The sequence below is a fragment of the Macrobrachium nipponense genome, chromosome 6 (genome assembly GCF_015104395.2).
Source record: "Macrobrachium nipponense isolate FS-2020 chromosome 6, ASM1510439v2, whole genome shotgun sequence".
NCBI lineage: Eukaryota > Metazoa > Arthropoda > Malacostraca > Decapoda > Palaemonidae > Macrobrachium > Macrobrachium nipponense.
The window spans coordinates 9,521,118-9,539,165 of record NC_061108.1 but is presented as its reverse complement, the minus strand read 5'-3'; the positions used below and the strand labels follow the sequence as shown (position 1 = coordinate 9,539,165).

General features: G+C 33.2%; 1 protein-coding gene across 3 annotated transcripts in view; it reads right to left on the bottom strand.

Moving 5' to 3' along the window:
- Positions 1-18,048, bottom strand: part of LOC135216803 (neuroligin-1-like) — a 92,071-nt gene that overhangs the window by 28,533 nt on the left and 45,490 nt on the right. The gene's annotated exons all lie outside the window — the stretch shown is intronic.

The window sequence follows — 18,048 nt, the reverse complement described above, 5'->3', positions numbered from 1 at the left end:
ATGCAATAATGGTACTTTTTTCTCATAATAAAATACTAAGAATACGAGTCACATTACTCGAAGTAAAATTCAAACAAGAACCCTGTATGATAAAGGTACTTTTGATCAAATTCAGCCCCAGCGAAAAGAACTTTGACTTCTCTTTGAAACCAAGTCAATTCCGAACTTCAAAGCTCCAGAGATGATGCGATTCTATCAAACACTGAGCTTGCTCTAATTCCCTTCGGTTTCCTCGGAACATCGAGGAAATCAGCGAGATGCCTCAGAAAATTTAAGGCACGAAGGCTGAAAACCTCTTTAGGTAATGCCATATCTCAAAAAAAAAAAATTATATATTTTATGTGGGGAAATTTCTGGGTGAGTTTTCAGGTATGAGAAATAATGGAGAAGGGTTATGAATAACCGTTTTTTTTAATACAACCTTATTTAAAGGAAACTTTTTTCTTTTACTGCAGTTTAAAATAAAATTAGTGTTAGAAAAAATAGTTTTATTAGTACTCTCGTACAAGCAATTTGCTACTTTTTCATCTCACTTTCGGGAATAATGAAACATTTCGTGGAACTCTCTCTCTCTCTCTCTCTCTCTCTCTCTCTCTCTCTCTCTCTCTCTCTCTCTCTCTCTCTCTCTCTAGAATTTAGAGATGCAAAGTCCACACATTAAGTTGAGAGGCAAAAGCTGAGATCATACTATCATCACTAAACCAGAAGAATGCATTTCTATTTTACCGGCTGAGTGAATTTCATGACCCGTATATGGGTGAATTATTTTCTTCCTTCATATGTCTTATACTTCTGGAAAATGGGCGAAATAATGGATCAGTCTTGCAATATATATATATATATATATATATATATATATATTATATATATATATATATATATATAGTATATATACATAATATATATACATATATATATATATATATATATATATATATATATATATATTATATATATAAAGGAATTGAGTTTTTTAAACGTGTAATATATGGAGATAAATAACAGTCAAGATAATAAACAAGTAATGAAATCGAAGATAATGGAGCAGCTGCGAAACGTTTTTAGCAAGACAGTAATTAGTTTATCCACAGACATTCATCATTACTCATCTGTAAAAGCTCCCGTTAATCTCCCTTAATGAATAATTCGGTCACCCTAGCGGTCCTCGTCGAACTGGATTACGTTAAGTGTCTTTTTATTCATGAGCAAGACTTTGTGTGGTTTTGTTCGTGTGCGTTTTTCGTGAGAGCTCTTTGTTGTCTGAGATATGTATATATAAATGTATATATATATATATATATATATATATATATAGTATATATATATATATATATATATATATATATATATATGTATATATATATATATATATATATATATATATATATATATATATATATAGTGTGTGTGTGTGTTGGTCTGTATAGCATAAAATCCACGTAAGAAGGCGAGTGGAAAACGGGCCTTGGAACAAGTGCTTTCGTAGTATATTCTACATTTTAAAGTTCGCACTAGGTAAAAACAGTTTACAGAGCTTTTTATACAAAATGAAGTATTGGTGCCGGGAGTTACAATTTCTTGATTCGGGCAGCATGTTCTCCAAACAGAAAGGACAGGGAAAGAGGTTCGAGAGATAATCCAGGCCGGAGGTTAAAATTCCTGGTGCATGTGGCTTCAATGAATACAGTTTCCAAAAGATTTCTTCTCTTATAATCGTTGGCCTTGCAGGTTATAGATGACTTATCTCATGTAATGGCATGCCCTGTCTTAAGCCAATGATCTGAAATGCCATTGTTTGTTAGGCCTCTTGAAAGAGAATATTTACGTTGGGAACATCTCTTTTAATCCTAACGAACAATGGCATTTAAGATCATTGGCTTGAATACAGGCCATGCCATTAATTGGGGTAAGTCATCTATAATCTGCAAGGCCAACGACTATGAGAAGAGAAATCTTCTGGAAACTCTATTTAGTGAAGCCACGTTCACCAGGAATTTTATCCTCAAGCCTAGATTATCTCCTGATCCTCTTCCCTTGTTCTTTCTGTTTGGAGAGCATGTTGCCTGAATCAAGAAACTGTAACTCCGGTCACCACTACTTAATTACGTATATGAAGTTCTGTAGACTGTTTTTACTTAGTGTGAACTTGAAAATGTAGAATATACTACGACAGTACTTGTTCCAAGCCCTTATTTCACTTGCCTTCTTACGTGGATTTTATGATATTTTCAAGCACGTGTACTTTCATGCCTCATTGAATATATACATTTATACATATATATACATATAGACACACACACACACATATATATTATATATGTATATGTGTGTATGTGTATGTATGCATGAGAGAGAGAGAGAGAGAGAGAGTGAGAGAGTGAGAGAGCGAGCGATTATATGATATTCCTAACATGTCCAAAAACGGTCATGATTGAACATTTGCATTCATACGCCGATACGGTACATGAAATACATCAGCGTCATTAGAATTTACGACTCTACAATATTGACGAATAACAATATCGACAAAACAAACGCGAAACGCGAACAGGTCGTGTTCGGTGTCATCTGCATCTTCCTAAATGACAATTCACTGTACTGTACAAAGAGCCACCGCAAAGCGGCAATACAAAATGCATCAATTTTCCCTGGCCATCAATCACGCGTTGTTTACACTCGCTGGGCCGCAGGGCTTTGAATTCCAGCCACCTTTTTAATTTCGCCTCTTTCCATAAAATTTACATATCAAGTTCATTAGTCCACTATAGGAATTCATTTGAACTAATGTACACTGGCAGAGTCGAGCCTGCGTGCGTTTCAAACGGCAGATTCACTTCACAATAATCTCCACCTTTTTGCCTTCCCTTCCTGACAAAGCAGCGAGGTATCTTTGGAATCCTTTCTTCCATTAGACGTACTCTTTTTCTTTTCAGTCCGGGTTTATGCCTGCAAATATACAGACGGTGCGAGTCTGTAGGGCTGCGTTCTCAGTCCTGGTAAATTTAATCTAACCTCGGGTGATTCTGGTTTTGCAAAGTATCACATTGCACCGTATTGTTTTTGTTTTGACTCTCTCTCTCTCTCTCTCTCTCTCTCCCATCTCCCGGTCGCTCTCCTCTCTCTCTCGTTCTCTCTCTCTCTCTCTCTCAGCTTTTTATAATTATTTTGCCCGGACGTAAGTTATACATGGAAGGTGAGAAAAACCACTTTCATTTTTCCTGTGTAATTGTATAAATATCTAAAAAAAAGGGGGAAACAAATCAGATCCAACAACTTCATTGAAAACATCAATTTATTGGTGTCTATTGATATTACCAGCCATTACAAAAGTTTATGATTACCGCTTGGCTGTGGAAATATCTCGAATAATTTCGTCTCCTTTCGTATTTTCTCGGATAGCGACTCTTTTTACGGAAATCTTCTGCCATTAACCTCGTTTATTAGATGCTGCCACTCAGAAACATGGGTGGATTTTCAGTCTTGACGAACCATGTCTGATTTGGACCAACCATGGAGTTCTTTTTTATTCATCAATGGTAACAATAAAACCTTCCAATCTTTGCATATCAATGTTGATGCTGAGGGATTTGTAATCGGGTTTATCTGTTGACTTGTTTCCTGTCTGGTGGTTTCCTGTGTAATCTCACTGAGGAGAGTTTCATGGTAATCTGACTGTCACGTGGATGCATTTCGCACAACCTGTCATTATTGTTGTGTATTCAAAACATGCATTGCTTTTTTATGAGCATGATATATTGCTACTGATAGTAATGTTCTCATCACTGATAACAAAAACTGAATGTTTGAAATAAACAAAAATTGAATGTTCACTTTAAGCCTTAGTTCTTCATATGATCCTTTTTGGAAATCATCGATGGTGTTAGACAGTACGTGTGTGTGTGTGTGTGTGTGTGTGTGTATTTGAGTTCGAGTTCGAGTAAATGACAGACAGACAAACAGGGAAAGCCATTTTCCTTACGACTAATATAATTCCTTGTTATGCTTCAAAAGTTATTTCCAATCCTAAAATAGTTTCTTCGTAAACATAAAAATAGTTTTTGTTAAAATTCCTAATAAACCCAACCTCACCAACGAGAGATATTAATTAAAATGCGTTTCCCTCGATTACAATTTTTTTGTTTCAGTATTTCATGCCTTGTAATAATTTCTGTCGAAAATCAAACCCTGCCGCCCCCTCTGTTATGCAGTAATTGATGATTTAAACAAGATTAGCGCAAACTGTCACAGGGGGAAGGGCCCCATTCTCACTTCCCTTGATGCAGCCCTGCTGGGAAATTCGGTAGCAGTCGAAATGCATCACAGTAACCAAGGGAGGATTCGCCACTTTCATTGGAAATCAAGTTTCTAAAAACTCAAGTTTTCAAAAACTCTCAGTTCGAAGTAAGTAAATTTGATATTATGAAACATACTCGAAGATCTTTATGGAAGAGGTTAATGCATATCATTACGAATTAGCTGAAAATGAATTTTGCCACTGACAATGTTTGTTGTTTTTATACAAATAGCTTCTTTTATATATGTACACACACACACACACACACACACACACACACACACACATATATATATATATATATATATATATATATATATATATATATATATATATATATATATATATATGTGTGTGTGTGTGTGTGTGTGTGTGAGAGTATATATATATATATATATATATATATATATATATATTATATATATATATATATATATATATATATATGTACACACACATATATATATCTCAACAGTATAATTCAGTATGGTTAACATGTAAATCCGAATCTATTCTTTTAGTTACTTAACTTCTGACTCTTTCGTCTTTAGCAAACACAGTACTCATAAAAACGTACAATAAATTTCAGTTAGTTTCAGCCTTTCAAACGCTTCCTATCGTAATGATTCAGAGCCCATAACCAAACCACGCATGGCTAGAATATATAAGTAACATTTACGCCTCGTTAGCGGCTATATTGATGATTTTAAAGAGTGTGATATATATATATATATATAAAAGGTCAATTCACGAGGTATGACTAAAAAAAAATTAAAACAAAAAGATATTTTTATCGGTCGTACCAAAATTCAAAAATAATTTGAAAAACACTCGCCAAATATTTTTGATATGTGACACAGCCACAAGAGAAAGACAAGTTTAACTTACTTTTTCTTTTACAAACACTTCATGGTTAGAAAACTATATTTTCAATGTTATTCTTCATGACGTGTAATTGTATTATTTTTACATATCCAGAGGTAAGGAGTCTAATTATCTCTGTTACATCTCGTTAATCAAGGATTTACATTTATCAACACGAGTGATCAGTACATGATTCGTTTGGTTCAATACAGTCATAAAAACAATTTTGAGCGCTCGAAGAATAGCTTTCATCATAACAAAAGAAACTAATAAAAGTTCATTTGTGGAGAAATCTTATTCGATTAGGGCTTTGGTCTCAAACTCATAAACTTATTAAGGAAAACAGAAGGGAGGAAGAGAGAATAAATAAGTGCAGGTTTTAGTGTCGTACATTTGTATCATAATTTTCACTAATAAAGATTATTTATTTGTCACTGCACATTTCAATGCAAATACTAAAGTACCGTAAGCCTATTGCATGCGTAACATGATGACTGATATTATGAGAGCTATCCTGTGTAATTAGGAATTGTTGTTTATTCCTTAAACACGGAATCTGGAGTAGTTTCCTTAAACACACAGATGGAAAGAAAATAAAAAAAGTTTAGCGTAGGTGGAGACTACAGCGAGTAATTCCCACATCTGTCAACAGATGTGGAATTAAGACCTGTCCTCGTCTAACCAACCATGAAGGAGGCAACCAGAGAGTCAGAACCCTGTCTCTTAAAAATTGGAAGACTGTAGGAGCACAGGTTTCCAAAACCTGTTTAAAGGAAAAGAATTATTTATTATTTCAGTAGATGAAACCGATTCACATGGAGCAAGCACACAGGGGTCATTGACTTGAAAGTCAAGCTTCCAAAGAATGTTGGTTTCACCCTCCCATGCGGACCCCCACACTGCAACAGTAACTGGTCATGATACAGAACCAGCGGTATTTCATCGAAAAGAAGTTTGTAAAGCAAGAACATATGAGATATTACCTCTGTAAGAGAGGCACAAAACCACGTAAATTCTCCGCCCACACTGTCAGACATTTGTAGGAGTGTTTTGTGACTGTGGCACAGCCCTTTGAAAGGTTATAAATATCACGAAGCACATTGCATTTGCCTGCAATATCGGAGCTGTGATGGAAGCGCCACTCGGCAGTAACATTTCCAACACAGGAGTCTTAGTGTGGGGGGCGGCGGGAAGGAGGGGGGGGGGGGGGGGGGGGGGGGGGGGGGGGGGGGCTGGGGGGGGGGGGGGTGGGGGGGGGGGGGGGGGGGGGGGGGGGGGGGGGGCTACCTCGAAAGCATTTTGTACGCTGCGCTACATACCCGAAAGTGCAAAGGTCTATGCTTATCTGGGGAAATGTATGTTTTGCAATGTTTCATGCCAGTGCAGTAATTCCGTGTGCTGTTTGACACAACTTAGAGTTGACCTTTCCTAATGCTAAATATATGTTTCGTATTGACTTTGACTTCCAGGGTTGAAATAGAAAATATTACCCGCCCCTCCCCCCAAAAAAATATGTTGTTCAACGAGTATTTATACGTGTAAATCAGCAAAACGACTTATTACACTTCCTCGTGCAAAATCCGTTAAAGAAAATCAGAATACCATCATAGAAAGAAACCTAACCACAAAATTATGGTTACAGGTGGATAGGGGTATGGATATGGGTATAGGAACTACCAAATGCGAGCGATAGCCATAAAAAAAAAAAACGTAATCACAAACCACATTTAAATAAACATATATGAAGAGGACATACAAGAGAGTGAAAGAAAAAAAACGTTATTAATCACGTTATGATTCTGATAAACACGATAGCCCATAAATTAAAGGGAAGTGGAGGGTCTCAATTTAATAGCAAGTAAAACGAAATGACAGGTTCCGTGTCGGAAGTATCCCCTGATTTCAGGGAGGCTGGTGCCTGAGATAAGATGCCAGAGGCAATTAGAATGCGAGTAATGTCAACTGCTTGAGGTTGCTTCATTGAAAGACTGAAAATCCCTGTCTCTTAGTTTGTTTGATTTAATGAGCATTTTCTATTTCGATTGAATGGACGTTATTTTATATTTGATTTAATGAACTCTACGTATGGTATGATTGATTTAATGTGCTCTGTTCTACCTAATGAACACTATTCTATATTTTATTTAATGAACACTTTTCTAGTAGATTTTATTTCATGGACTCTATTTTATATTTGATTTAATGAACTCTACGTATGGTATGATTGATTTAATGAACTCTATTCTACCTAATGAACACTATTATATATTTGATATAATGAGCATTTTCTATTTCGATTCATTGGACACTATTTTATATTTGGTTTAATGAACCTTATGGTATAATTGATTTAATGAGCACTATTCTACATTTGATCTAATGGACACTATTCTATATTTGATTTAATGAGCACGATTCTATAATGGACACTATTCTATATTTGATTTAATGAGCACGATTCTATGTTTTATTTAATGGACACTATTTTATATTTGATTTTATGAACTCTATGGTATAATTGATTTAATACTCTATATTTGATTTATTAAATACTATTCTATATTTAACTTAATGATCACTGTTATATATTTGATTTAATTAACACTTTTCTATATTTTGATTTGATGAGAATATTCAAAAACATCTTCCATAATCCAAAAGGAGTTATTCGACACATTTTAAAAGAGGATTGTTTCTCTTTAGCCTATAATAGAAAATCTATCGTAAAATGATATAAAATCAGCTAAATCTAACACTTAAGGTTGTTGATAAAAAATTGCCAAATAATACTTTGTCGAAAGAAAATTTTTCAAAACTAAGGCATACAAAATTGCTAAAATAAAATAATATGAAAAAATACACCATTTAAATTTATGAGGCAAATGATTATTAACAAAGTAGCATTAATGTTAATTCCACAAGCAGCTTAATGAATAATACCTATCGCCATCATTAAATAATGTAAATTGTTATTGCTTTGCAGATCCTATTAGATGGTTATAAGACTCATTCCCAAAAATATGGGCAACACACGAAATAAATCAAAATTAGTGGTTATGTCAGCATATTGCAAGTGTACATTTATACAACTGGGGTAGAAATATATCTACTTTAAATTTCCCCAACACTGACTCCTACGTAGGGGAGTAGTGCATTGTAGGCATTACTCATAGTTCTTTGCAGCATCCCTTCGGCCCCTAGATCCAACCCCTTTCATTCCTTTTACTGTACGTCAGTTCATATTCTCTTGCTTCCATCTCGCTATCCACCTTCTCCTAAAATTGTTGATTCATAGTGCAACAGTAAGGTTTTCTTTGGCTTCTCTCAATGAGTAGAAAAACAGCCAACTTCCTTCCGAGATGTATGAATGAATGAAGACATAATGGTTTAATAGATACTCAAGGGTATTTGGAACGAAACTTATGAATGATTCTACACTTTAATTCTCGTGAGTTCACTGGAGAATCTTAACCATTCTTCAATAATTAGAGGGCACAAAAATCTCTGTATGTGAATTTCTTCACTGAATCTTCGTACTAAAAAAGAATATGATATTTCTATGCAGATACGTGCTTGTGTATATTATATGTATATATATGTATATATATATATATATATATATATATATATATATATATATATATATATATATATATATATATATATATATATATATATATATATATATACACGCACGTATTTATATAAAAATATCTGATTTTTCGATACGGAGATTCAATTAAGAAATTCACATAACGAGATGTTTGTACACACACAGTACACACACACATATATGTATGTGTGTGTTTCTCTGTATTTTTGTGATTATGCATGCCCATGTTATGTCTGTGTCCGTCTGTGGTTGTGTAATAGAGATAAACTAGAACTTGCGCAGCAGACTTCCCAAGCCGTAGCCCATTCGTCAACCACATTATATAATCTGCATTAGCTATTTAGCTACATCATGCATTTCCTTCCTGGGACTGTAAAAATATCCCTACCCCTTTGCCATGTGATAAATGACTCCCGCTGACGAAAGCCTTGGCTTAAAACCAGAGAGGTCTTGGGAGTTTATTGCGAAGATGGATGGATTTATGAGTTCTCTCCAGTGTTCTCTGGGGAATTTAGAAATTTAGTTAAGTATGTCAAGGGGGGGGATATTTGTTTTTGAAAGAGCTATATACACAGATATTCAGAGGTCAACTTACACGTTGGTTATGGACGGTCCTTCTAGACTTAATATGTTGGCATACTATAAATATTACTAATATAATATTTTACTGAAGGCTCTTACTGTGAACTACAGCAGTCCCCTGTATTTACAGAATAGTAATGCAAACATAAAAGGATTAGGCAGAAATTAACCACCCCCAAAAAAGATTATAAACGAAAAAAGCAAAATACATAAACAATCGTTCTCAAGAACTGCGCGTTCCACAAAAATGTTGAAGTTCTCCTTATGGGAATTATGTAGCTCGAGAATTCCTGAAGAAAGAGCTTCCTAAGACGTCGGCAAACATTAATTTGTGAAGGATAAGCTCTGAAGATTCTCTGGAGTGGACAGTCATTTTATCAGCGTCTTAAAAAAAGCAAAGTGCTACAATATCTGAAGATGCTGAATACGAGTGTGTTCATTCCGTAATGTGTTACATCAAATTAAACTTGATATATGCGCAAGTGTATGTAGGTACATTATATATAAATATATATATATATATATATATAATATATATATATAATATATATATATATGTATATAATATATATATATATATATATATATATATATATATTATATATATATATATATATATTTGTGTGTGTGTATTCGCGCGCGCGCGCGCTTGTATGACTAAAACGAGATCTGAAAAGCCCTTTGAATGAAATCACACGGACGCATGGAGTACGAGTAAATTTGAGTGACTGTCCTCGATCCCTCCCCCAACCCCCACACGAAAAAAAAAATGCCCATCCCATCCCCCCACCCCCCAACCGCCCTTAAGACGGGCGGGACGGGGGGGGGGGGGTGTCCCCCCAACTTAAAAAAAGAAATCAATTACAGCTATCATTAATTACCTTCACTTTCGGCGGAAGGGCCGTCTGCTATTCGCGGCGTAATTTCCTTCGCCCATTATTCCCTGCTCCTAGAACGTGACCCTACGAGTCCTAAGCAGGGACTCGGAAGGGGGAAAGGATCGTTTGCTAGGATGTTAATTGAATTTACGGTCTAATGACGTAGGTAGGTAGGTGGTAGGGTGTCATAGCTCTGCTGTTTTGGTCGAAGCATTTGGAGTGTGTTCTTTTGGTATAAATTTTTATATTGTTGAATTGTTTCTGGTAATGTTTGTATTACAACTTTCATTAATAATAACAAAAATTATATATATATACACTCATTAAGCTACAAATGTCCTTTAATTTCTAATTCGCTCTACCTCAGAATTAATATATTTTCATATATGTTAACTGGAGGGGGATTTTTAGTTGATGATAATTCCGTCGGCTCCTGGGAGCGAACCTAGGAACCAAGAAATCAGGACGTACAGTGAAGCGCCTTTAACCACACAGCTGACAGACTCATTATATATATATATATATATATATAAATATATATATATATATGATATATATATATATATTATATATATATATATATATATATATATATATATATATATATATATATATATATATATACTATACATACATGCAATTATATATATATATATAAAAAAATATATATATATATACATACATGCATTATATATATATAATCTATATATATATATATACATACATGCATTATATATATATGTATATATATATATTTATATATATATATATATATATATATATATATATATATATATATATATACATTATATAGTATATATAATTGAATCACGAAAATATGGAAAGTGATGAATATATATAAATGAAGACCAAATCCACGAAGGATAGGGAAACGATGGAGATCTGCAAGGCCTTTCGACTTCTCGTCCTTTACCTAGCATTAAAACACAAGAAGTAATCCCACAAAAAGACAAGAAATTCTTCCCGATGCAACGCACGCCATCACCAGTATGGGGTGGGGAGAGACGTCCAACCCAGACTCCATTTATTAAAGTCTCCAGGCACTTGTAAATTGGGCGAAGTTCCGGAATTCTTGGATTTGTCCACCTCCCACAACCTCCCCCCGTAAAAAAAGACATTAGGCTTAGGTCTCTCTTTTCGTATTTAACGCATTTCCATCACCGAAGCGTCTTCTTGAAATCGATGGCTTACATTTTTCAACATGATTATTATTATTATTATTTTATTATTATTATTATTATTATTATTATTATTATTATCATATTGTACATACATATAAATTATATATATATATATATATATATATATATATATATTATATATATATATAGATATATATAAAGGTTTTTTTTGGGGGGGGACCACGAAGGGAAAATGAAAAAGCGAGATAGCCAAGTACATTCGGTCCTGTTCGAACCCTTTACTGAGTAAAGGGTCCGAACAGGACCGAAAGTACTTGGCTATCTCGTTTTTTCCTTTTTTCCTTCGTGGCAAAAAAAAAAACCTTTATTTATACATAGCATCACGTTTTATATACTTCGTGATCAAGTTATTCATATATATATATATATATATATATATATATATATATATATATATATATATATATATATATATTTTATATATATATATATATATATATAGTATGTCATTGGGTGCTTGCGTGTCTATGTGCCTCTGTTTATGTATATTACTTAATATATCCATTCTGCTTAGAACTAAAGTTTTCAATTAGACTGACGTATATGATATAATAATATAACTGACATGCGCCGTTTATTTTTACGAGAACATATTAACATCAGGAAAAGTAACATCTTTTTTTTTTTTAAGCGAAATAAACATTATTCTCTTTCATTGTGTTTTACTATATTTCTTGCGAATTCCTTTCTCCATATCTTTCCTACATCTATAAGTTTGGAATAAAAAGGAAATAAATAATTTATGCAGATATATACACATACATTTCCTTTATATGGGCATTTAACCACATATTCATTAATGATGCGTATATGTAAATAAGTTATGGAAATTAGGTAATACTTCAGTTCCTGTGGTCTTATTGGTAGCGCTCTCGCCTACCAGTACTAGTTGAATATCAGTAACCTTACATTTATTCTGATTATTTTTCAGCAAGTATAAACATCATAATGTCCAGATATATACATATCATATATATATATTATATAAATATATATTGATATATATATATATATATGTGATATATAAAGATTTATAAATGTATATATAATATATACACTCTACGAATCTTCAAAAGCATTCCAGATAAAGAAAATTTCCCTTGTTCTTCCTGGAAATTAGTTTACCTTCCTCTGCCTGTCTTGTTTCTTTGCTACGACGGTCAACAAAGCAACGTTGATAAAAACAAGCAGCGTCATTTAATTAGAGAAAGTGACATTTAAGAAGACAATAGACAGAAAAAAAAGTGAAAAAAGAAAGGAGAATCTCTCAGTTGTAAGACAAACAAAAGAACGTAGCTCCTTTTGGGGAAGAAGTAAAAGAAAACAATGGTGATCTAATGAGCTTTGTCTCGGCCCGGATGATTAACAGTGTCGGAAGAGCTTGCGAAAACATGAAAGCAAGCACAACAATCCCCACAATCCCCCCCCAACCCCTCCCCCCTCCCCCTCCCCTCCCCCTCCCCTCCGACGCTTTCACAATTGCGCGTTTTACAAATAACGTTCCTCGTTCAGAGGCGTTATTGGGAGTAAAAATCCCATCGTAATACATTAGCAAAATGATGAAACGCGTTCTAGGAGACGAAGTGAATGGATAAAAGGAGTGAAAAATTCGATAAAAGAAACTGTTCCTTTAGTTAAAATATACTAGGGAGGTAAGATGTCAATGAAGAAGTAAACACTGTGAAAAATAAATGCATGACACAGGGTACAACAACGTAATTACAAATAATAATAATATACATTTGACGGAGCAGCAAACACCGTAAAGAATACACGATACAAGATATAGCAACGTAAAAAACAAATGATAATATATATTTGACGAAGAAGTGAATACCATGAATACACGATACAGGGTACAGCAACGTAATTACAAATAATGATATATCTTCGAGGAAGAAGTAAACACCATAAAGAATACAGGATACAGGGTACAACAACGTAAATACAAATAATAATACATCTTTTACGAAGATGTAAGCACCATAAATATATTAAAGGGTACAGTAAATGCAAATACAAAAGAATCATGTATTTTTTTTCGACGAATTTGCCGAAAACCATCTTTCTTGCGCACCCTAATATTTTCCGGGAATGGTAAACCATATTTATCTCAACGTGAGTCCTACCGTAATTTTCGTCATAATTCGTCCTCATCATTTGGTATTAATATAAATGTTTCCTCGCCCTTCATATTCCATTGTTCCATTGAAGTTCTCTGGACTGTTTGTGAATCAGAGAATTCAGGCCCCAAAGTTTATCATTCTTTCACAGATATAATATATATACATATATATATATATATATATTACATATATATATATATATATATATATATATATATATATATATATATAGTATATAATATATATATATATATATATAGATAGATAGATAGATAGATAGATAGATAGATAGATAGATAGATAGATAGATATAGATATATACCTCATTCTTGGAAATTTCCGAGACATTACCAAAGTCTTCGTAAAAAGGAAAAACAGAAGAATGGAATACGGAGGATTCTCCGGAAATGTTAATGAGCTTCTTTGAACATTTTATATCAGAGCTTTTCTTTCGTAGAAGTTCTATTTTTTTTAAGGAAAAAAAAAAACAAACGAAAAATGCCCCTATTCACTATTCAAATCAATCATCGTTGCTAGGTTTCCAGTACCCGCATTTTAAACTGGGTAATCTAATTGGCATTCGTCTCATGACCTGATTGGTTGTTTGATGCCGTCAATTTCCTGTCGGCGCGGTGTGCACCAGGCTTCGTATTCCACCAGAAACTGGATCATGAGTTCATCATCTGTGATCGGGTTTCATTGATTCCGTGTGATGATTTCCATGAAATATTTTGACATCTGCGCTCTTGTTAAAGTGGCGTAAATCCTTTGATCTTCATGTATTTCAGGCGAATAGCTCAGTTTTATCAAACTTAGAACACTCAGATATGCACACATACACACACACATACATTGACATACATTATATATATATATAAAGGTATAAGCTACAAAGGAAAGTGAAACACTGGAATAGCTGCAAAATCTTTTGATTCAACGTCCTTTACTTAGTCAGCTAAGTAAAGGACGTTGAATCGAAAGATCTTGGAGCTACTCCATTGTTTCACTTTCCTTTGTGGCTTATACCTTTCTTTATGCATTTTATCGCGTTCCAAACTTTCATGATTCAGTTACACACACACACACCACACACACACACACACACACACACACACACACACACACACACACACATATATATTATATATATATATATATATATATATATATATATATATGTATGTATGTATGTATGTATGTGTAGCTCGATCACGATATATATATATATATATACATATATATATATATATATATATATATATATATATATATATATATATATATATATAAATATATATATATATATATATATATATATATATATACTATACATATATATATATATATATATATATATATAATATCGTATATTATATATATATATATATTATATATATATATATATATATATATATAATATATCGAAGGTTAATAATTTTCAGTCAAAAGTAAGTAATTATAAACTTTAATTTTATTATTCCAATGCCTGGGGCATTAGTTAAAATTTCAGGGTATAGCCCGTAGAGTTTTTAAGCGTATTGCTAATGTTGCCAATTTTGAATTTTGATTTTCTTGGTAATAGGGCCGCGACGTTTCGGCTTGGGCTGCCAGACATCCTAATAATAAATAATAATAATAATAATAATAATAATAATAATAATAATAATAATAAGAGTAAAAGCTATAATTTAAAAGAACTTGGTTTTTCTTATTGCACATTCTTTTCGCACATTCATTTTAATGTTTTTTTCATTTTTATGTGAAATCACAATTAAATAAGCTAATAAGTGCATTCATGTTTATGCATGGTAAAACACATGGTCTTCACATGTGACGTTCTAAATGGTTTGGTTAGAATGTTACGTGCATACGAGTAAAAATTGTAGAATACTTCCTCATTTTGTTCTTGGGAATGTTTGCTATGATTATTTGTAGTTATTCACAACCAAAGGACTATTAAATCTATCACACTGTTCTCTTTTTGAACCATAAGATGTTCTCGAAATATTCAAGTCTAGCAGAATTATGAAATACATTCAGTTGTTTAATGCATTAGTATATTATAGAGCATATTTAGGAGCTTGCACCAAAGGACTTGACCAAAGTAAATGTCTATGAAAGTCGTTCTCTTGTTCGTTGTTCCATTATTCAGAGAAATATGATTTTTTTCCTTCACTCACATCTTAACACTGAGGATAGAGGGCTTCAATCTGGTATGTTGATCCTCCACCCTCCAATCATCAAACATACCAAATTGCAGCCCTATAACCTCCGTAGATTTTATTTTATTTAAGGTTAACGTCTGGCAACGCTACATGACAGTTTGTGGTCCTTGGTCAGATATTTACTCTTTCAAAAATTGGCTGAACAAACAAAACGAATCTAGTAAAGGGAAAAAGGCATCTGTAGGTACTGGAACTGCCGAGGACCCTCCTTAGTGAGGCAGTCTTTTGAAATGTATAAATATTATGGTCAGCAAACTTTTCAAAATCTAAATCAATTTACTTTAGTGGAAAAAATTTTCAATATATGTGTGTGTGTCCTTGAAAACGCCAAAATTTAGGAAGTAAATACTATATTTCAGAGACCAGCTGTCTCTCTCTTCAGGCAAGTAATGAATGAGAAAAGCTACACAAAAAGTGGTATTTATATCAAGAGGTTCACAGTCAGCCGTTTTTATGAATACATGCAGATACATATGTATTTACGTATGGTGGTCATTAATGCTCACATAACTTTAATATCATAACATAATATTGAATCACAAATATCTAGTTCTCTTTACATTTGGAATACACTAAACTCAAATGGAATTATGTACAGACACACTTTACCAGCTACGTAATACGGTCCTATTTCGTTATCAGTCCAAAAACAGTCATCACGCTGAGTACGAACACTTTAATGGTCATTCCATTACTCTAGTCTCTTGAGTCCTAATCTTATATAGAGGGACTGTGATACTGCTTAAACTCGGTTTGGTATTTGGTAATTGCAATATTCTGAGCCACAGGCTGCTCTTGAAACTCCATAATGTTTGGGTGTTATAGTCTAATGATCTTAATTTGGCCGGTAAAGATAGCATTTGTCTTACCGGATTATACTCAGGGATTAATTCTAGTTATTAGTTCCTTTATACACACACACTATATATATATATATATATATATATATATATATATATATATATATATATATATTTACACACATTTTATTCGACCCGCCCCTTCACCATGAGATTTGATGGAAATGATCACATGAAAAGTATTTCTCGTAAATAAACTTCTGACCAATAACGGGACCGAACCCTGGTCTTTTCGACCTTTATGACCTTTACGTCCGAATTACTAACGCCCGGGACTCGCCCTCGAAAGACCGTAATTTGAGTCCAAGTATCTGGGAAGGATGAACAGATTAAGGCTAAAAGAACTATGAACAATATCAATATGAATATCAATACTTAGACTGTGAAATGATAAAGTAAGACGTTTGACTTTTCTAGGCCATTTGTCTCTCAGTCTTGAAAAAAAACTCGGTGAATCCTTTCGATATATGCATTTGGTTTTATAAACCGCAACATTCAATTTTTATTCCTTTTCTTCAGACTAGGTACAACTGATTTTACGTCGGTAAATCCTATTGTTTTCCTCTATATTTGTCAAACCTTATTCATCTGATAGGATAATACAGTGAAGTTTTGCCTTAATAATCTTTCAAAGACTTTTCATACATTACTGAAAACTATCTTTAAATGAGTACACAGTTAAAAGTTTTACCAGTTCCCAGTTCCATTGGAAGTGGTAATAACATTAATAATATAAAAACATTGTTCCCAAAGATTTTTTTTTTTAAGGCAACTGTCACCACCACTACTACCAAACTGTCTCATACTATTTTTATTTATAGTACGTTATGAGGTATCTGGAAATTGGTTTACACTTTAGAAAAAAAAAAAAAAAAAAAAAAAACTTCAGTTTTCACCGTGGAGAAAAATAGACAGAAAAAATAAAACCAAAAATGAAGGAATATTTTCCCCAATTGTCATTTCAGCATCACTTTCAAATGATGAAAGAAAGGACAATAAAACCTTGATTTAAAGCAACTGCTCCTCACTCCACGTTTTATATTACTGCACGTAAATGAAAGCCTCTATAAATCTTAACCCATTATTTGTATTTCATAGCCACTTATTTCTTTCTGACCTGGCCTCGTCATTATTAGAAAATAATGGGCCATCTCTAATCAGAGCTTTTATGATTTCAAATAATTTAGAACGAATGAAGCCTTTTTATTGGAATTCTAATGTTTCAGATTAATTTTAAAGCTCCGGCAGTGTGTGTTCAATATTTCATGTTGATATGAATCTCAAATAGCAACAATAAAAACAAGATATGTTTTTTATGCATATTTCCTCTTTCGCATGAAGATGCTTTTTGACCATGACCATGTTAAGATAGATCACTTCGGT